This window comes from Dasypus novemcinctus, chromosome 6 (genome assembly GCF_030445035.2).
Source record: "Dasypus novemcinctus isolate mDasNov1 chromosome 6, mDasNov1.1.hap2, whole genome shotgun sequence".
Taxonomy (NCBI): domain Eukaryota; kingdom Metazoa; phylum Chordata; class Mammalia; order Cingulata; family Dasypodidae; genus Dasypus; species Dasypus novemcinctus.
In genome coordinates this window covers 52642599-52661280 of record NC_080678.1, presented here as the reverse complement: position 1 = coordinate 52661280, position 18682 = coordinate 52642599, and the positions used below count along the sequence as shown (strand labels likewise).

Sequence of the window (18682 nt, the reverse complement as noted above, 5' to 3'; positions counted from 1 at the left end):
GTTCCCATCATCATGACACATCCATTGGATTTGGTAAGTACATCTTTGGGCACCTCTGCACCTCATATACATTGGTTCACATCATGGCCCATACTCTCCTCTATTCCATCATGTAGGCCCTGTGAGGATTTACAATGTCCGGTGATTACCTCTTTCTCTATTCCTCTTCACCCCCGGGACTGTCCGAGATTTGCGTTCACAGTTCCACGCATCAACAACCAAGGCGCAGCTCAGCGATTTCAATGGCGAGTATGGCCTCAAGGCATGCGCAACAGCCCGACTATGTGCCAACTGTATGTCAACCATGCTGTTGAGCCGCTGTGCTCCAAGTTCAATCCGGAGCACACATACATCCTCCACTAAATGGACAACCTACTTTTAGCAGCGAGCTCCAGTGCGCTCCTCAATGATCTGCTCTCGGCAATAATAATGAACCTCTCCAGCCTCGGGCTTACTGTGCAGTCTGACAAAATAAACCTCCAGCCTCCTTTTCAATTCCTAGGCTTTCATTTTCATCAGTTTATCCAGCCCACAAGCCCAAAAATCCAACTCTCTCCGAGGATGACATTAACTGAGCTCCAACAGCTCTGTGGGCAAATCAATTGGCTTCGCTCGGCGCTTCCCATCACAACAGTGCAAATGCAGCCTCTCTTCAAGCTTTTGCAGACAAGGGACAGCCCTCCAACGGCGACCACTCGCAGCATCATCATCACTCCAGAGGCTCGAGAAGCTGTCCAACAAGTCAGTGCCGCCCTGCAACAGTGTCGCCTGGAGCGGTTCTCCCCCACCCTTCCAATCTTGGCTTTAGTTCTGCCAACGCCAATCACTCCCACAGGTTTCTTGTGGCAAGATGGCCCTCTCCTTTTTCTGCATACGTCAAAGAGCAAACTCCCGAAAATCTGCCCTTTCATAAGAGCCTGGATCACGTTGGCCACTGACTTAGTACTTCTCTCCATACAAACGTATGGCATCCCGCCACACACCATTGTTTGGCCTTTAGATGCCAAGGAAGTTACCTCCCTCATCATGAACAATGCCCAAATGCAGAGCCTGGTAGAGCTCTTTCGCGGCTCCTTTGACAACCACTATCCTCATCACCGATTGCTGCAGGGAATGTCTCAATTGGCGTTTTCCAACCCGTTCCGGCCATTGCCCGCACGGAACCCGATCCCTTCAGCCATCACTGCCTTCACAGATGCCTCAAAAACGGCGTTTGCTGCCATCATATACACTCCTGAGAATCCTGAGCCACGGCAACTGCTGTTCGCAAATGACTTTTCTGTTCAAGTGGGCGAGCTTCTAGCTGTCGCTGCAGTCCTCAATCTCCACCCAGACCAGCCTCTCAACATCTTCACTGACAGCCTATACACTCTTCAGGTGTGTCGCAGCCTCCCGCTTGCTACTTTCCTACCAGGTGACTCAAACATCGATCGGGCGCTCGCCTTCGTACAGCGACTGCTTGAGGCGAGGCAGCAGCCCTGGTTCATTGCTCATATCAGAAGCCACTCTGGCCTACCAGGACCGCTGGCTCAAGGGAATGACCTCGCTGATGCTTCTGTGTCAAGCCGCCAGGTAAACCCGGTCCTCCTACATGAAAACCCTGCCGACGGGCCGCGGCTTGGAGACTTTGTTAATCAAGCCAAGCTCCTGCATTCCCAATTCCACTTCTCTGCGCCGTCCATCCGGAAGCTCTTCCCAGACCTTCCCATTGAAACTTGCAAACACCTTGTGCGCGCCTGCCGGACTTGCGCGCCATTGTTGCCACTTGGGCCTTTGCAGCCTCAGGGTGTTAACCCCCGCGGCCTCCGCCCCAACTCAAGGTGGCAATTAGATGTCACTCATGTCAGCGCCTTTGGCCGCCTCAAATATCTTCATGTAGCAATTGACACCTTTTCGCATCTGTGCTATGCAGTCCCTCTTGCGGGAGAAAGTGCTAAACACTGCGTCCAGGCACTTCGCCAAGCTATTTTGTTCATGGGAATTCCATAGGATCTCAAAACAGACAACGGACCAGCGTATCGCAGTGCCGCCTTTGCCAGCTTTGTGCAGATGTATCACATCACGCATCATTTTGGCATTCCATACAATCCACAGGGGCAAGGAATCGTCGAGCGCACTCACCAACAGCTCAAGCTACTTATTCAAAAAGAAAGGGCCTCTTCTTCCCACAAGGCCCCAGCCGATGTCGTGACTGCCTGCCTCATTCACCACAATCTCCTGACCTTCGATGACAATAGATTCTCCCCTACCCATAAGCACTGGGGACCCATGTGGCAGCCCTCGCAAGTTCCCCTTGTCCATTGGAAAGACCCTGCCACAAATCGTTGGCAAGATCCAGCTCCCCTCCTAGCACAGGGGAGGGGCTTTGCTTGCGTCTTTCCAGAGTCTGAGCCGCAGCCACTCTGGATTCCTGGGCGCTGCATCCGGCCTGCCACTGACCCACTGGTTCCACTGAACGATCAGCACCCTATGCCTTCAGTGAGAGATAACATTGACAGTGGATACGGCCCAGAGGTCGCCCCGTTCACCCGGATCCAGCACCAGCCATCATCAAGATGCCGCACCGTCAGATGATGCCTCTACACAGCCTCGCAGCCGTTCTCTTCGTCCTGGCTTCCCTCGCTCTCCCAGCCGCTGCCAACCCGAGTCACCAGCCCTTCAATTGGACCCTCTCCCTCTGGCAACAAAAAAGGCTCCTCGCCTCGAACGTAACCACCTCCACCCCCTCTTTCACTACTGATGTCGCCAACCTCACTGGACGCACGAACCTTCCGTCTTATGAGTGGGGGGGACACAACCCCGCTGCCACAGGTTTCTACATGTGCCCATCCTCCGCCAGAGGATGCCATGACCCAACGCACTATTACTGTCCTTCCTGGGGGTGCGAAACCATCGCCCACAGATGGTCCGGCGCCCCTAACAAAGACCCATACCTCACTCTCCAGCGTAATGCTACTCGATGGAACACCATCACACTCACAGTCAAAGACCCCAACTCCGACCTCTGGTTACGAGGCCGCATGTGGGGAGCTCGCCTGTATGCAGTAGGCTACGATTACGGTGCCATTATCACTATAAAAAAGGAGCCAATTCCCACACGTTCCACCCCAGTGGGCCCAAATCAGATTTTCAATCCTCCAAAGGCACAGCCCCCTTCTCTGCCCCGCTCCACCTCGCCCGCTCCTTCGCCCGGCACCCCCCTCGCCACTGCCTCCCTCAGCTCCCACAACCCCAAGCCTCACTTACCCCTTACTCTGTACCCCAGCCCCCTCCCGTCGCCACCCTTTTAGGTCTCGCTGGAGCAGGCACGGGGATCACCGCCCTTGCCCTCCGGCAGGCGGTCGATCAAGATATTACCTATCTCTCTCCTCCCGTACCTGCTCCCATTCCTAGGCCCCCTTATCATTATCCTCTTAGCCCTCACTGTGGGCCCCTGGGCCATCAGAAGGATAGTCCACCTTGCCAAAGATCAAGCCAATGCAGTGTTCAGCTCCTTTGTACAAGTCCACTACCAACGCCTCGCCACCGCTGAGTCCCCCCCCCAGCCGTCCACCTCGCCCCTTCTGCCCGCACCACCTACTCCAGACCGCACGCCTATAGCTTCTTGTCTTCCTCCCCTCACTTCTCCCCAACTGTTCCTCCCCCTCGGGCGGGGGGTCCGGAGACATCACGAGCCCGTTTCGCTGGCAAGGCTCGACGCGCGCCAGGCGCCGGCGTGCGCCGACCCTAATGGCGGGCACATGCGTCCTGGCCAGATGCTATGTCGTCCGCTCACGGCCAGCCGGTCCTCGTGGTCTCCCCCCACCCCTCGTCCTATTCCAGTACCCGTCCTTATAACCTCCTTTTCCTCCTCCTCCTCATAATCCTTGTCTTTTGTTGCTGCGCACACCGAGTTATTCACACCCACAGTGCGCACCAAAACTTGTTGCCTCTATTTCCTTTTAAAAACAAAAGGAGCAATTGTTGCCGCCTTTCTCCACCCCTCCTCCCCTTCCAGCCCCTGCCGTCCTTCCCGCCAGTCCCGCCCATATTGCCAACCCACAATCTGCCCTCTTCCCCAGTAACTGCTTACCTCAGGCCTATCCATCAGCTTCAGCCTGTCCACAGCCGCCCCTTAGCCAACCCTCCCTTCATCACGCCCCTCCCTCTACCCAACCCTATATAGCTAAGTGTACTTCCGTAATAAAGCAGACCTGTTCCTGCGCTCAGGCGGTCTCCGTGGTTCTTTCCTAACCGCGCGTCCCCCACGCCTGGAGAGCCCCGGTGCTCTATCCCTGGAGCACCCCCCGCCGGCGGTTCGGTAGGAGCTGACCCCCCCCCCCGACTCTTGGGCCTGAGCGAGACTGAGACCTCCCCGCTCAGCTACAGGCAAAGGCTTCAAAACTCTGAAAGCACACTGTAAAAGTACAAACATTATTTTAGTACTACTAAAACCATCTGGCAGAGAAAGAGTTTTACTTGCTTAATTTAGAATGGTACATGGAATCTACATCTTAGCACATTACAATGCATACTCTGAATTCATGTCTGACAAGTTTTTTCAAAATTAGAATATTTATTATCTCATGCTTCCTTTCAGGAGTCATAAGAGACCAGGGTTACTTTCATTTTTCTAAATCTCTCCATATATTAAAAAATAAATTTTCAAGAGTTAAAAATACAGTATATTTTAAATGTTTACATTGAATAAATTAACACCTTTAATCTCCAGAAACACAAAATAACCTTATTTGGAGATCATTTCAACAATCTAAATTTTAGACCTTCCTTACTTTGAGATCTGGGCTAATGCCTTCTTCATTCCCCACCCACCTACCCATGCCTGTGGTGCTGACCATTTGTTCACGTTCTAGGCAACATTTTGTTTTTCATATGTCACATTTGGGAGAGGTATCCTTAGGGAATTGCTTCAGATGTTATTCATTAGGCAAGAATTAGTCACGTTCCTAGATGGACATGACCACTGACCCAGCTGACCTTATCAGTCCTCAAACTACCAACTGGCTCCTAAAGCAGCCAAATTCCTTCCCTGAGGAAAGCCTCCCTAAGAAATGAAGTCACGGGTGCTGGGGAAGGTTTGCAAGCCGAGCCAAGCCTGCCCTCTTGTGGCAAAAGAAAAAAAGACTTTTCCTTCTCAATTGTGACATTTGATGGCTCTTCTTTTCTCCATGTCTTAGAGAAGAATTCCAAGTTGACAGAATAGCTAGTCCTTTCCTTGCTCTGAGGATCTGTGAGGGAACACTGAGTTTTGTTCAACAGAATACACATCAAAGCCAGTTGAAAACAGAGTCAGATCCCTACCAACCTGTCCCAGGTCTTTTAGGCAAACTGTGCAACTGTGTCATGGGTAAGCAGCCCCTAGAAAAGCCAAATGTGCCACCTGGCCCTACTAGTAAGAACACATGTGCAACATCCCCACCTTTAGACTGGTCCACACACTGAAGGAATCCCCAGAGAAAAGTTTGGAAAAGTGGCAAAGAGCAAAACAGGTAAGTGGACAGAGCCCCTACTCATTCTTCAGCTTATGGTCTGGTGAGTGGGAGCTTTACTGACCACAAAAGATCCCCACTCACTGTCTCTTCCTCCTCAGCCCTAAGAATCCTGCATGTGCCTGGCCAAGCCAGTTTGTCTTTGTTTAAGCAGAAAGAAAAGCTCACTGGGGAAATATGGCCAGTGGGAGAGGGGGACACCCTCCTGCAGATGCACACCCTTTGCTTCTAGTACATTTTTATTCCTTCCTCTGGGTCTAACAAAAATCATTCTGATACCACTTCACTCCTTACACTTTTCCAGCTGTTACTTGAGCACCTAATGCTCCTTAGCTACATGAAGAAGTCCACTCATTCTTCATACATTTGGTCTATCCACATATACCTAGTGAGACTCACTATATTCCACGCCCTGGGTTAGATTCTGGGTAGACAGAGACAGGTAGGGTGTAGCCTCTTTCCTCAAACCACACCCTAGTGGGAGAGATCTTACTGGGGCTCCAAGTCTATGTTCCAGGGGACCTATCATGAGACCTACCTCTCTTGACCTTGGTTGTTGTGGCAGTTTGGTATTGTTTATGAATTCCAAAAATAGATATTGGATGGTGTTTGTAAACTGTCTGTTCCTCTGGGCATATTAGATTGTATTAGATTCAGAGGTTTCACTTTTACCTTATTACATTAAGATTAGGGCTTTTATTTAATCACCTCTTTAGGGCACGTAGGGCTGAGTCCCCACCCCCTCAGTAGGGACAAAACAGACTCTCACATGGAAGGAAATACATGGAGGAGGAGAACACAGAAGCAGATATGCAGGAAGAGAGAGTGCTCCATAGACATGGCCCTGGGAAGAGAGATGAGCATGATAGCCTACAGCTGACCTTGTGGAGAGACCAGAGCAGCTGAACCTGGAAAGAAATGAGTCCCAGGGAGAGTGATGAGCCTTAGGACAGACTACAGCTGAGATTGGAAGAAGCTGGGACCATGGAGCCTTAAGAGACAAGAGGAAGTCTCAACCTAGGAGACATCGTCCACCACATACATTTACAGATGGCGACAGACTTAGGGGGAGAAAGTACCTTTTAATGGTACCTAGAGTCAGATTCTTTAGGGCCTAGTAACTGTAAGTGTCTACCCCAAATAAATAGCCTTCCTAAAAGTCAACGGATTTCTGATATTTTGCATCAGCACCCCTTTAGCTGACTACCACAGTTGCCTCATCTCTACAGTGAAGAAGATGGACAAACAGTCCTCAAATCCATGCTTCTGCCTGCAGCCCATGGGCTACCTGCACAGGGTTTGAGAGCTGCCAAGTCTCTTCCCACAGCCGCACTAACGTGGTGCCCACAGGATAACTTATGAAGCTAGTGTTTCCAAACATCTCTAACCCTCCTTACTCTTGAGACTGTGGTCTTCTCCCAAAAAGAGAGGAACAGATGTTCATAAGCAGTAGCAGCAAGATTTACAATGAGTAAGGACTGGGAAAAGATGAGAAAGAAAGATTTAAGTCCAGCCAAAAGGAAAAGGGAAGAATAAAAAGGAGATTAAATCAAGGACAAAATGCATACACACAATTCTTCAGGCCCGAGGCTAATTGAGTTTTTTTGAAAACTTTAAATAAGACTCTTAAATATTACAAAGTAATAGTATTCTGCTTGGTGGCAGACTTGGCCCAGCAGTTAGGGCGTCTGTCTGCCACATGGGAGGTCCGAGGTTCAAACCCTGGGCCTCCTTGACCCGTGTGGAGCTGGCCCACGCACAGTGCCGATGCGCACAAGGAGTGCCCTGCCACACGGGGGTATCAACCCCGCATACGTGCAAGGAGTGCACCCCATAAGGAGAGCCGCCCAGTGTGAAAGAAAGTGCAGCCTGCCCAGGAATGGGGCTCACACACGGAACAAGATGATGCAACAAAAAGAAACAGATTCCCATGCTGCCGCTGACAACAACAGAAGCAGACAAAGAAGATGCAGCAAATGGACACAGAGAACAGAAAACTGGAGTGGGGGGAGGGGAGATAAAGAAATAAATAAATCTTTAAAAAAACAACAACAAAGTAGTAGTATTCTGCTTGCATATAATATTGCAGCTCAGGTAACTCTATTACAAAAACATCTGTCTACTCCTGAATCTTGGTGTGAAAACAGTCATGGTCACTTTTTTGTGTGTAAAATTAAACTTGGACGCTCTTCTTAAGGGCAGCCACAGGGTTTTTCTACACCATGACATCATTACAGAGATAGAGCAACTGGTTAAAAGAAAACCAACTGATAACCAGTGATAAAGTCTCTCTATGGGATTCAGTGCAATTAGTTTTCAAAGATTTCAGCAAATTATTTTGCTTGGCCTATGCCATTTAACCATTTACTAACTCACATCAATTGCAGGTAAGTTTGATAAATAAAATTCATCATGGGAGCTTTGTAACTGGCACAGCTGGGATTTCACTGGATTTAACTCTGTACCTACTGAATAAGCATGAAAAAAGTATCACTCAGGTGCATAAATACAAATCCTTAGATGGGAAAGCAAGGAGATGAAAGCTAGATACTTTTACACTGAGATTTTCTCAAGTTATTTATTAATGAACATCAGTTTAAAAAGCCAAACACGTGTTAATTTGCTTTGGGCAGAAGTAAAAAGGTAATACAGTGCATTCTAAATTGGAAGGATAAACAGAATGATTATAAGTATCTTTTCACAAAGACTTAAAGAAACAACACTATAGTTGAGACATCAATTCCTTAATCAGCTGGTGATTTTAATTAAACAAAAGCCAAAAATAGCTAGTGAGTTTCTAATCCTCATTGGAGAAAATTAGGCATCTTCAAAGTCTCACAATTACCTTGAATATAAAAAGAAAAAAGACCCGGGAAAGAACTCTACAGTTTTTAAGTCTGGCTTTCATATTCCCTCATGAGATGAATAATTTCATTATACAATCTCCAAGGGGCATCCAAGCCCCAGATAAAGTCGAGATGCTCCCATTCAGGAATAGTCTTGTGTACACCAAGCGGGTGATCTGGGTCAGTAAGACACTGACGTCATTGACGTCTGCAAGCACGTCATGTCCCCCATTCCAGACTGCAGTTGGCACCAGCATGTCTTTTACCTTGTAAGTAGGAGGGTAACTCTACAATTTAAAAAAAGAAACAGGGGAAGTTGTTTTTTTTTTTAATTTCCAAAATCACAAAGAATTGTCTCCATTAAGCATGTAGTCAGTTTGATGGGAGAAGAAGAGATGAAGTTTAGAAAATCACTATCAGTTTACCTTTCCAATTATCATTGAAAAATATCCAAAAACTCCAAACCCACAGTGAAGGATAAAGACTGCTAGTTATTGAGATGCTACCATATGCCACATGGGGCACCATGATGGGGCTGGGTCCCCTGTGAGAGGTGCAGCTCTCCCCACCTACCAGATGGCAGGTAGAGGAACCAAGGGGTTGGGAAGGTGCTTTGGCATTAAAGCCTCCCATGTTCTCCCTCGGGGAAGGAAGGCAGGCTGTAAAAATTCTCTCAACATCAGGTTCCCCATCTGTACATCAGAGATAATCACACCAATTGTACAGGAGGCAGGGGAAATGCACCATACACTCAGCACTCAAAAATGGTGATTTTATCTGTGTGTAAAAGGAGGCCTAGGCAATGTAATGTGGCCAAGGCACCAGAGCCAGCAGGTCACAACCCTAGGATGGTCTGACTGCTAAGTCCATGTCTGTAGTATGAAGAAATGACACATCACAGTGGAGATTCGAATTTACTGCCCACGACAGGGCAAGGAGGAGAGGCCCATCCCACAACACCCACCACAGGGCTTATGTTGTTTTAGAATTGAATGAGGAAACACAAACGCATTCCTGTCTAACTCTCCCAAATACTTCCCATAGTAATGAACCCCATCAGAACCCAGTAACCCAGGCTGGCTTCCTTGATGAGATTTCAGGGCCCATTTTATTCTGAAGACTTTGAAGACTTTACCTGGTTGTAATGGAAATAATTCTTGGCACTGCTTCCCCAGTCAAAGGCTTGAAATTTGTGGGATTTAACAGTCTAAAAGGAAGACAGTTTGGGGAAAAGTTATCTGATACAGAAGTTTGAGATAACCTCATAGGTTGTCAGACTTAGTCACAGCCTCAAAAATCAATTTTATACAGAAAACCACATTTACTCTTTATTTCCAAACTGTAATTTAAAATTAAATAACTATTTTTTTCCTTTCCTTTACTAAATGACTCGATTTCTCATAGTATAATTGGAGAGTATATATAATAGGGCACAGAAAGCAGCTGCAAACATACGCTTTGAATTATACTCGATCAATAGTTGCTTCCACTGGATGAACTTTTGATGATGTTTTCTGCTTAAATTCTAGTTGAACTTTTTCAGAGAATAACAGTTTTATTTGGGAAAGAAAATATATTTAGATACAAAACCATCATGTGTTCTCTATACCCATCCTACTTGTCTAGTAATGCTATTTTCCTTATTTATCAATAATGTAACACTTTTTCTATTTTGAGTACCAGAGCCGGTGTAATCACCAAATTGTACTGCAGGTCAGTACAACTTCCACCTTGTTGGGGAGACTAAAGCCATGGGTTGATACCTTATTTACAATTTAAACGTATGCATATTTACAAGAGTCCGATATAAAACTATTAACAAAAAGTCACTTATTTTTAAAGTTTGGAATAATGCAAAGCCATAGTACCCCCAGACTCCCAAGTTAAAAAGTATGTCAAGAATTAAATCCATGACTGGAATTCCTAATGAATTGGAAACTATGTGTAACCTTTGGCCACATGGTGGCGCCACATTAACTTTACAAAGAGAGCCAACCGTGCTTTTGATGTATGTGAAGTTTCAGTCCTTATCAATTGTATAAAATTCTACTGTTTGATATAATAAATGTAGTGCCATTACATACCACAGAGGATTGCTAAAGGAGAATTTCAAATGACAGATATTAAATATATATGGCACATTTAACGATCAGAACAAAATAAGGATTTACAGCACCTCTTAGGACACATGTTCCCTCTCCAATTATCAGTGAAAATATCTCAATGCGAGCTGCTCTGCTGCTGTACTCAGATGTGAATTTACCACTTGGTCAAATCCATATTTCAGCATTTATATGAGGTTGAGTATGAATATAAAGGAAAAACTTGCCGAAAACTCAGGCTAAATTTTTTAGCTTGAAATTTGTAGTGAGAGTCACTTTCGTATGTCAAAAACTATCCACTTGAAAAGGCACCTCAAAAGGAGGGAAATATGGGAAACTTTGTTTATAGGAATAAAAACATGGAAATGAACTAAAGTTCTTTAATAGATATTTGATTAATTGCATTATGTTACAACAATATGCCCAAACAGTATGCCATGTCATAATAATAAATATAACACAGAAACAGAAAACTGTTTCTAAAGAATGTTTATAAATAATATTAAGAAGGAAATAGTCAGAAATTGAAACACAATAGGTACTATGTTACACTTATGTAATAACATGTGGCTAAAGAGCAGGAAGAAATCATTGTAATATTAGGTTACTCAATTTTAAAGTGGCATTTAGAAAGTTATTTTTAAGTTGCAATTGCTAATAAAAATGTAAAGAGTATTTTTTATAGTACAATATGTATCGAAGTCTCAAAAATAGTCTTGAAAATAGTCCAACAGTCTGACCACTCAGTCTCCTTCTTCAAGTGTATCCTAAGAAAAACAATCTGCCTGATGTATAAAGACATATCTATAATACAATATAACACAATATATTCCCAGGATGGTTTGATATTGCAAAGAGACTATAATGAAGAAGAGGTGGTGGGGGAGTAAGTAGTGAGGAGCAGGAGGGGGTGAGGGAGGAGGGAGGAGGAAGAGGAAGAGCAGAAAAAAATTCATGCAATGGAAAACTTTCTCTGCATTAGGAATATTTTTAAAATTTAGTTTTGACCTGGATGTTCTCACCCCCCAGTATCCATTCTTGCTTTCCTGCTTTCAGTACTGGAACTGCTCAGGCATTTACTGAACACCTGGCCACCCGGGTAGAAAGCACACCTCCCCCCCCTCACAACTAGGCATGGCCATCTGGCTCACTTCTGAGCTACCTCCTAAACATCAAGCCCCTCGCCCTTCCTTGCTCCCCACTTCCTGTGGGCTGGAACAGACATGAAGATGACCCAGTTTCACCCAGGCAGAGGAGGACAGCTCCCAGGGGTGGCAGAGCTACAGGGTAGAGTACACTGGTCCCTGCATGACTTTGCAGCACACACCCACACCCCTCCACCACCACCCCAGACCACTGGTCTCCATATTATGAGAAAGAAATTGCTTCAGTGACTGTATTTCTGTGTCTCTGATACAGCAACTCAGCCTATATCTAACAAATACAATGCTATTTCATTCAATAAAAAGGAATGTTATAGAAAGTATGTATGCTATGATCCTACTTTAGTAATGAAAAGGAATGTTACAGAAAGTGCATGTCCTAGGATCCTACTTTAGTAATGGGAATGATTATACCAAACAATTGTAAGATCATACCAAAATACTACCAGTGCCTAGCCCTGGGTGGTACACACATAGGTGGTTTTTTTTCATTGCACTCACATATTTTCTAAAATATTATAATGCCTGTACATTATATTAAATGTCCTTTTAATAATGTTTTAAGAAATATTTCTTAGCAAATCTTTTTTTTTTTATGCATTAGATTGCAAACAATGGAGTATATCAGAGTCATCTGGGGGTACTTATTAAAAATGCAGATCCCAGGGACACACACCCTAGGAATTCTGAGTTTCAACAGATCTTGAGGAGGGCCCAAGAATCCACATTTTCACCTGCAACTGCAGTATTTCTGACCAACCATAAAGATGTACTAGAACCAGCCTTCACACAGGAATGAGCACCTGGGCTTCGGGCAGGGCCCGCAAGAGGGCCAGAGAGAGAAACGAGAGTCTCAGCTCTGGGGCTCTTTGGAATTTGTCAGGCTCTAATGAGAATAACATTTGTAAGCTAAATTTAACAGACAACTAAAGATCTAGGTTTTGGAAATGAATAACTGAATGTTAATTAATCAAGTAAAAAGCAAACTTCTGAATGTAGTGTGAATAAAATGGCCTTTGAGGGCACCTCCCAGCTCATACCACAGGAACCTCCAAATTCCACACCTGACTTGGGGCTCTCAGCTGCCAACACCCAGGCCCCACCCACCTTCAGCAGCTGCTCCCAGCAGGCACTGGGGCTGCCTCTTGGAGCAGCCTGACCAAGGGGTCCCTGACAGGCGGGGTGGCAGCCTCTGGCCAACAGCCCAGAGGAGGTGGGATCAAGGAAAAGGTCCTGTGAAGTCACTCTGCTGAGCAGCTATTTTACTGACAAAGAGATGACACAGAAGGCACAAGGGTCAAGGGCAAGGCTGCCTTCTGCAGGTGTGGAGAAGTAAGAGCCTGTGACCACCCCCACCTGAGAGGAAAATTCCACAGCCCTCTAACAGCATATCTCTCCCTTCCGTAGCAAGCTTGCTCAACTGTAAAACCTTATCTCAGAGCCTTCTCCTGTAGAAAATCTGGTCAGCCCCTGCCAAAAGACCAACCTGACCCAGACCCTCATAAATAACAAGAACTCTCCAACCGCTTATTGCCCCTGATAGAATCCCCAGCACTTAATTAACCACAAACATCTGCTTCTGTACGTGCTTGCTTGCTGAGCTATTGCCCCCCACCCAGAACCTAAAGGCCTATATAAGCAAACTCCCCTCCATGACCCAGGGCTGCTCTCTCCTCTGCATAGGATGAGGCAGCCGCCTGCAGCTAATAAAGCTCTCAGTTGGAATTTTATTCAGAGCCTGAGTCTGGTCGATATCGCTGGTCTATAACACAGGGAGTCTGGGCTTTGGAAATGGTTATGAAAGAAATTCCAAAGTAAGTAGAGCCTAAAGTCACAAGGTCACAAGTGGGCAAGAGAGCTGTGCTGGGAAACTCAGCCTGTCACATAAAAGGGGCTGGAACAAGAGCAGGGCTCCTAATAGGCTAGGGGGTGGTCATGGGTACTTTTCCTAGTACCTGAGAATCTGGTGCTTACAAAGGCCACTGAGCTAGAGCATAGCCCAGGCTGCACCTTCATTCAGCTGAGTCACACTCCATGCATCCTTAGGAGTGCACTAACTGCTCAGGCAACAGAATTTCACCCTTTCTGGCAAAATGTCCTCTAGGGGAGAGAGGGAAAAAGGCTCAGAAAAGGTAGAGGAAAAAAGATAAGGAAAAAAAAAAGAAGAAAAATATCCCAACTCCAAAAATAAAAAAAGGTAAGGGAATTTTGATGATAGGTCTAGAAAGAAAACAAGTGGCTGTAAACAGACATGTGACTAGGAGAAAAGGAGGAGCTGGAATGAATGTGTGAATTATGAGGATTTTCGAAGGGATCAAGAGACATGTACTGCACTACTTTCCATTGCAGGTGCCCCTAGGCTAACCCTCAGCAATCTGTCACTGAGTCACTGACATCTGAAGTGTGGCCGACTTTCACTACAAGGAGCTGAAGCCTCACATGGCCCTTTCTGGCTCCTGAGTCCCAGTGAGACACTAAGAACAGGACTCCCAGGGGAGGATATTTCTGAGGCCACTGAGTTCACTAAAGTGCTATCACATGGCAAAGGTTCCCCAATTTGATGAACAGAAGAAGCTATTGGGCAGCTGTTAATACATTTCTTAAAATATAGATTCTCACTGCTCAGCAAACAAAGGGAGCGACAACTGATAGGTTAATAATAATAGGCTTAAGTTGTCTTTCTACTGATCTTCCAGGCATATTATGCTTACAAGGTAAATACTGAAATAGAAGCTTCTATCTCCCAAGCTACTCTAAAGTCATGTTTTATCAAGCAACATGGAAATAAAATAAATTTGAGTCTCAATGAATAGCAGAATATTGAAGAGAAGAGAAAGGAAAAGAAATGAGTCAACACAATTACACCCGTGGCATAGTGTAGTATGCTCCAGAGAGGACAGCAAAACCGGATTAACTCAATGAGGAATCCAGGACTCTGGGGAAGGAAATCAGCTCATACTTGTAAGCAGATTGTCCTTCTACTTGGAAAACATTTACAGAGAGGTACTGCATGGAATGCACAGACCTTGCTAGCAACGATGCTACACAAATCCCCAACTTTGCTCCTGGAATACCTACCTGACCCCAGTGTAACATGTTTTGCACAGAAATTCCAGCAGGACAGTGTGCTGCATACACAGCCACTCTAGACTACAAAATAAATACGTTGAAATATGAATGAAAACAGCATTAAGGAGACATCAATAATACATATATATTGTCCTTTAAAACATTAGAAACTACAGAATTGTAACCTCAAAGATATGAGTGATTATGGGCAGGAAAAATTTCTCGACTATAAATAAGTCCTATAAAATACGTACAACACACACACACACAGACTATATAGGAAGGAAATGAAAAGCAACAACATGATAATTACGCAGACTAATGGGTTGTGATTATAGGTAGTTTTTTTTTCTTCTTAATGCTTTTCTGAATTTCAAAATTTTACATACAAATTTCATATTACTTTTATCAGCAGAAAAAAGAAAAATGAATAACATTTTTTTAAATCCCTGCAGCCTTCACTCCAGAATTTTAAAACCTGTTTTCAAAAACACAACATTACAAGATACATATATATTTAGGAACACCAGTATATTGCTGGCTGAAGGATTACATATTATAAAACAAATACACATGCACATATACACGTATGTGCATATATATGGAAACAGTCATTCAAATTTAAACACAGAAATTTTTTAAAAGAAACAAATCACTAGAATATCAGAAATTGTGGCAGAACTTCTCATTCAGTATTTCCATATAGATACAACATAGGAAGGTGATAACTACCTGCCTGATGACCACAGCAAAGAGCATTCTCGGCACGTACTGAAATTACTCTCCCGTCTCTGAAATGAAAAGCCCTTTGGAGCTCTAATGAGATCATTTCTGCCTCACCTACACCATCTAATCCAAATACATTCACAGACAAAATAAAGATACTGAAAGCTTAAAGTAGTCTTACTATAAACATACATACCATATTTAAATTTTTCTCATTAAATCCACTCAGAACAAAAAGGAGATTTCCACAAAGCTCCTTCAGAATGACATGGAGTCAAATATGAGTACTAAACTACTTCAAAAATGCACTCTGGGGAAGAAATTCTTTGACTCCAAATAAATCCTATAAAAGAGACACAAACCCAAGAATATATTCAGTCTCTCTTTCTGGTACAAAGGTTTCCATGACCCACCTTAGAAGCAGAGACCAGAGGCAAGGATATCCATGCATGAACTCAGGAGTAAAATGACAACCATGGAGATTCAAATAGGATACTGACACCATAAGTTTACTAAGGCAAAATCTGCTAATCTACCCCAATGTTACAGACATGTACCTAAATTCTCAAAATGAAGGAAAGGAGGCAGAAAATCTACTCATTTTACAGCTGCCTTGTATAGTGGGAAAGGGCCTTAATGCTCACTCATCCCAGAGCCAGCCCCAGACAGTTTTCACCTGACTGTGATGGGCTGATCCTGACTTCTGAGAAAGGCTTGAGGCTGTGACTGATTAGCAATTTCTGCTGAGGGTACATCCACCTAGTCCAATCAGGAGTCAGGAGCCAAATCGGTCACCTTACCTGTTTTTGAAAATAAAGTTTAATTGGAACACAGACACACTTATGTATCTATGTATTGGCCCTCGCTGCTTTCACACTAAAATAGCAGAATTGAGTCATGGCAACAACATACGTATGGTCCATGAAGCTGAAAATATTCACTATATTTACTATCTGTCCTGTCATAAAAAAATTTGTCAACACTTGGTCTAACTCCTTCCTGACCAATTGTCACTGGCACTGTGCTCAAGTAGATCCAGGGTAATTATTATGCCCACAAGGTAAACCTTCCCACACTTATACAATAGGAAACAAATCTTCCTTATATTGAACCCAAAACTATTTATAATTTACACTCTTGCTCATTCCTACCCTCTGGACAGTCAAGCAGGAATGAAAAACTCAAATGCCTAAAAGGTAGCATGTAAATAGAAATTAGTAAAACTGTGAAAGGAAAATGCCACCTGCCTCAGTGTTTATGACTAGGGACTGTTCACAACTGCAGAGAACTGGAAAGCTTGTGCTCAGTCTACAGGGTACAACTGCAGCAGGCTCTGTCCTGTCTGGGGATAGGACTATTGGCCCAGTGGTGCACAGCTTCTTCCTCCCCCCCCCCCCCCCCCCAAAATAAACAGCAATCAAGATTTTAATGTTAAATACTCCACTTTTTAAATGGTGGAATTTAAATTTAAAACATGTTCCAACCGTATTCAAACCTTCTTCAGGAAAATTTAACCCATGAATATACAAGCTTGTGATTTCTATGAAATCTGTCTTCTACAAGACATCCCATCAAGATCTAAAGATCAACACCATGTCTCCTTTCATTTTCCTTTTTTTCCAAGCTTATGACTCTAGTATTAGCTGGGGAGATTGAGGAAGCAAATTTGCCATGTAGAGGTCAAGTGACATGAAAAGGCATTTTTATAAATTCTTGCTCTGAGACTACATAATGGTCACTTGTGACAAAAGCATGTTTGAGAGGCTCTCTATTAAAACAAATAGAAAGAAAAAAGAACAACAAGCATGGGAAGTGGATTTGGTCTAACGGATAGGGCATCCACCTACCACATGGGAGGTCCAAGGTTCAACCCAGAGCCTCCATGACCAGTGTGGAGCTGGGCCATGCACAGTGCTGATGCATGCAAGGAGTGCCATGCCACACATGAGTATACCCCACATAGGGGAGCCCCAATATGCAAGGACTGCACCCCATAAGGAGAGCTGCCCAGTGTGAAAAAAGTGCAGCCTGCCCGGGAATGGTGCCGCACACATGGAGAGTTGTCGAAGCAAGATGGCGCAACATAACAAGATACAGATTTTGGGTGCTCCTGACAAGAATATAAGCAGACACAAAAGAACACACAGCAAATGGACACAGACAGCAGACAACCTGGGGGGATGGGAAAGGGAGAGAAATAAATAATAATAAAAGAACATCAAGCAATCAAGTTAATAGGATGACCCATCAATGACCTGAATCACAATAACTCATTTTCCTTTGACTGACATGGGATGTGAGGTTGACTTTGTATTTCAGAACTGCTACCCAGTACTAATGTGACAAACTCCACAAAATTACCCTAAAGGACAGAATATATGGACAATGCAAAAATCACCTTATGTATATACAGATCTACACATGTCAACTTTGATTTCTTTATAATTTGGGTTTGAGGAAAAATTAGAAGGAAAATTTAACATTCACAGAAGGAACATGCACTTGTCAGAGCAGATAATTCAAAGGTTTTTTGAACATTGACCACTCACTTTGTCAATTTTCTGCAATACTACAAAACACAACCATCTGGAAGAGATGATTCCAAATCCAGGCTACATCACCTACATCGAAATCTAGAGGGTGATTTGTGAAGGACACACATCCCAAGGCCTCACTGAAGATTTAAGAAAACACTTTCTCGGACACAGAGAGAGAAAGAAGGGGGAGAACAAGTTTGTATTTTTACATACTACTTATTCACAATCTCCAGGAACTGAGGTATTTGGGAATTTTTATTGTTATGAAGACTCCCCAGAATAGGGAAATGAGTTGCTCATAACCTGCTGATCAGGCATAAAACTGGTAGAGCCACTCTGAAAGGCATATGTCTCTAAGAAAAACCATTGTATTAGTCAGCCAAAGGGGTGGTGACACAAAACACCAGAAATCTGCTGGCCTTGAGAAAGAGTATATATTTGGGGTAGGAGCTTACAGATACCAAGCCATAAAGCGTAACTTACTTCCTTCATGAAAGCCTATGTTTACATGTTGGAGCAAGATGGTTGCTGAAAACTGCCAGGGTTTAGGCTCCCTGGGTTCCTCTCTTCCCAAGTCTTGCTTCTCTCTGGGTTCAGGGCTCTTCTCTTCCTGGGGCTTGCATCTCTTTTCTGTGTGCTTACCTCCTGGGGCTCCAGCTTAAGACTTAAGCATCAAACTCCAACATCAAAAAACTTCTAGCAACAAAAAGCTTCAGCTCTGCCCTTTGTCATGCCCCTTTCATCTGTGAG

General features: G+C 44.4%; 1 pseudogene; it reads right to left on the bottom strand.

Moving 5' to 3' along the window:
• Window positions 1-8037: 8037 nt before the first annotated feature.
• LOC101424611 (lysosomal acid lipase/cholesteryl ester hydrolase-like) overlaps window positions 8038-18682 on the bottom strand; it is a 30626-nt pseudogene continuing 19981 nt past the window's right edge.